The sequence below is a fragment of the Protopterus annectens genome, chromosome 16.part0 (assembly GCF_019279795.1).
Source record: "Protopterus annectens isolate FY-2018-M chromosome 16.part0, PAN1.0, whole genome shotgun sequence".
In the NCBI taxonomy this organism is placed as follows: Eukaryota; Metazoa; Chordata; order Ceratodontiformes; family Protopteridae; genus Protopterus; species Protopterus annectens.
In genome coordinates, this window is record NC_056750.1 from 162,368,110 (window position 1) to 162,372,099 (window position 3,990).

A 3,990-nucleotide genomic window follows, 5' to 3' on the forward strand; every position below is an offset into this window, starting at 1 on the left:
GGAAGTCATGAGAAGGAGATGCAAGAGGTTGGGAGGGTGGCCTAATGGTTAAGGTGTTTGCCTTACAAACACAAGGTGCAGGGTTTGAGTCTCACAAGGGATAATTGGCTAGACTTACAATGGCTCACAAGAGCAGTTAGCCTAGTACTAACCTATGAACCTAAGAGGGGATATGGGGTTCCAGGATCATTTGTTATGGCATAAATGAGGAGGTCTGAGCATAGCACCAACAGTAACTGATAATCCATGGCTGCAATTCATAAATGGAGGAGACTATGAAAAACACTAACTGCAGCTAATAACCAAGAGTTACAATGTGTAAATGGGTAGGGGTCTATGCAAAGGACTAACTGCAGCTTATAATAATCCATGGCTACAGTGCATAAATTGGGGGGGCAGGTAATAACTCCAAGCTACAGTGTGCAAATGGGGGGTAAGGGTCTGTGCAAATGACTAGCTATAGCTGGTAATAAACCATGGCTGCAGTCTGTAAGTGGGGACAGGGTCTGTGCAAAGTGCTAACTGCACCTGATAATACCGCATGGCTATGGTGTGCAAATGAGGGATGGGGATCTGTGCATAGGACTAACTACAACTCATAATAATCCATGACTACAGTGTGTAAATGGGATGGGGGTCTGCGCATAGGGCTAAAAAAAAACAGCTGCAGTGTGTAAATGGAGGTCCCATAATTCCCAACCTTTTACTGCAAGAAATCTGGGCAAAGTCTAAAATATTGGAAGGACAAAGGAACACAAATAGGGACAATTTTTAAATATTACTCTTGTAAACTTTGAACACTGTGGTGGTGGTGCTGCGGTAGCGTTGTCGCCTCACAGTAAGACGTTGTCCTGTTTGATTCTCAGCTAAAGCGTCTTCTGTGTGGGAGACATGCATGAGTGGGTGTACCTTCATTGAAGGTTGTACATCAGGGCTGGTGACTCGGTACATAAAAATCTACTGCCAATCATTATCAGACCGGAGTTCCGCTGTGGCGACCCCTAACCGGGAAAAGCCGAAAGATACAACAACTCTTGTAAACTTTGAAAGTTGTTAAAATATTAATATATGAGTTAGCATGCATTTTCCTGAAGGATATGAAATCTGAAACTTAAATGTATGTCATTATTTAGCAAATTTAATCCTGAATGATTTGCTAGAAAACCACATATTTTATGAAGACCAGACCAAAATTATGAGGCAAAACTCTGGACATTCTGCAAATATCTGAACAGTTGAAAGTTATGGGGTCGAGGTTTGTGCATAGGAGTAAGTGCAGCTAATCACCCCTGGCTACATTCTATAAATGGGAGCAGGCATCTGTGCATAGGACTAACTGCAACTAATAACCCCTGGCTACAGTGTGTAAAAATGGGGTGGGGGTCTGAGCATAAGACTAACTGCCGCTAATAACCCTGGCTGCAGTGTGTAAATAGTGGGTGGGGAGAGTCTGTGCATAGGAGTGACTGTAGTTAATTATAATACATGGATACAGTGTGCAAATGGTGTTGGTGGCATCTGTGCATAGGACAAACTGCAGCTAATAACTCCTGGTCACAGCGTGTAAACAGTGGGTGGGGGGTCTGTGCATAGGGCTAACTGCAGCTAATTATAATCCATGGTTACAATGTGTAAATGGTGGTGGGGGGTCTGTGCATAGGACTAACTGCAGCTAATAATCCCTGGCCACAGTGTGGAAATGGGGGGAGTGGGGCTGTGCATAACACTAACAGCAGCTGATAATAACCAGTGGATGCAGTGTGTAAATGGGGGGTAGGAGTTTGCTTATAGCACCAAATGCAACTGATAACACATGACTACAACATGTAAATAGGGAGTTTAATAATAACCCATGACTATAAGGTGTAAATGGAGGGAAGGGGTCTGTCCATAGGACAAATTGCAGCTAATAACCCCTGGCTACAGTGTGTAAATCGTGGTGGGAGGGTCTGTGCATAGGACTAACTGCAGCTGATTATAATCCATGGTTACAGTGTGTAAATGGGGGGGTCTGTGCATAGAATGAACTGCAGCTAATAATAACCCATGACTACAGTGTGTAAATGGGAGATGGGGATCTGTGCATAGCACAAATGGCAGCTGATATCCCAAGACTACAGCATGTAAATTATGGGAGTCTTATAATAACCCATGACTAGAGAGTGTAAATGAGGGTGTCCTGTGCTTAGCAGTAACTGTAGCTGATGAACTTTACAGTGTATAAATGAGGGGGTGGGGGTCTGTACATAGCACGTACTGCAGCTGATAATAACCCATAGCTACAATGTGTAAATGAGGGGTCTCTGCATAGCATTAACTATAGCAGATAATAACCCATGGCTACTGTGTGTAAATTAGGGGTCTGTACTTAGTAGTAACTGCAGTTGATAATAGCTCATGACTGCAATGTGTAAATGTTTGGGGGAGGTCATCTGTGCATAGGACTAACTGCAGATAATAACCCAGTGCTACAGTGTGTAAATCAAGGTGGGGGTTTGTGCGTATCACTAAATGCAGCTGATAACCTATGGCTACAGTTTTTAAATGGGAGCCTGTTCATAAGACTAACTGCAGCTGATAACCCGTGGCTGCAGAGTGTGTAAATTTGGGGGGAGGGTCATTTGTGCATAAGACAAATTGTAGTTAATAACCCTTGGCTACACTGTGTAAATGAGAATGGGGTTTGCCTCTGCATAGGACTAACTGGAGCTAATAATTATCGATGGCTACAGTGTTTATATGGAGGGGGTGTCTGTGCAAAGTGCTAAGTGTAGCTGTTAATCCATGGCTATAGTTCATAAAAAGGGGAGAGGCTGTGAATACCAGTAACTACAGATGATGACCTGATGCACAAAAGGTGGTGGTGGAGTCTTTGACCATAGTTGTGCACATACCAATTTATACTTTACAAACCTACTGACTAATGTATTTTGCCTAGAGGTACAAAAGTGCTGGCATGCCCAACCAGGGGAAGTAACACTCTGAGAAGTTCACTACCCATGAGAATGAAGGGCTACTGCAGGGCCTCTGCAGAAATGGCATGTGCCTCCTAGGAAAAGGAGCTGTAAGCAAGCATCTCCAGGACCAGTTTTCCTGCCAGGAATGGTGCAGGATGTGAATGTTGTGGGTGGCCATAATGAGCATTTTTAACAGTCTGGACAAAGACTTAGTGGTATAGATACTCCTTGCAAATGAGAAGACATATAACACTGCAGCAGACATATCAATCAAAGGAGGTTGACATCCAGCAATGAGGCATCTCACTGAGGATGAAGAGCTTTTAGTGTCACTGACAGGCTAGAGGGAGTTGGAATGGCACCAGCCATGTGTGTATCAGTAGGGGAAGCAGAAAGTTAGTGATGTCCATTATAGCAACACTCCACTGCATGTCTGAAGGGAAGCATATCTGTCCTTTCAAGCACTTCTGGTGTGCAACAACCAGTATGGCATGGTATATCTGTCAGCATATGCTATAGCTGTATTTTACTTTGTAGCAATATGTGTGCCACAGATGGTTATAAAGGCATATATGTATTGGTTGACAGTATTATTATGTATGGGGTCCTCTGGTGGAGGGTTCAGCACAACAGAATAAAACTGTGCTGATGTAAGCAGGGTACTTGTGACTGACTATAATGGCAACATGCAAGTATCACAGTCTGATATCAGTATAGGGAGAGGTGTCACTTATATCCATCATTACAGAGGCTTCTGGATACATGCTGACTATACTGCCACACCTGACCATAACAGACATCACATATGCAAGAGTCCCTCAAGGACTCAAAGTGTCTTCATTCAACATGCCATTCACAATACATACTACCACTACAGTGTACATACCCACCATGGGGATATATGCAAGGGGATTGCAGCACTTCTATAACTGCAGGATTATCTCTGATAAGGTACAACATTAAGAATTAGTAAGTGAATGCACAGGCCAGTGACTAAGGTGCAAACAGATGCTCACAGCATTGTGGAGGTGGT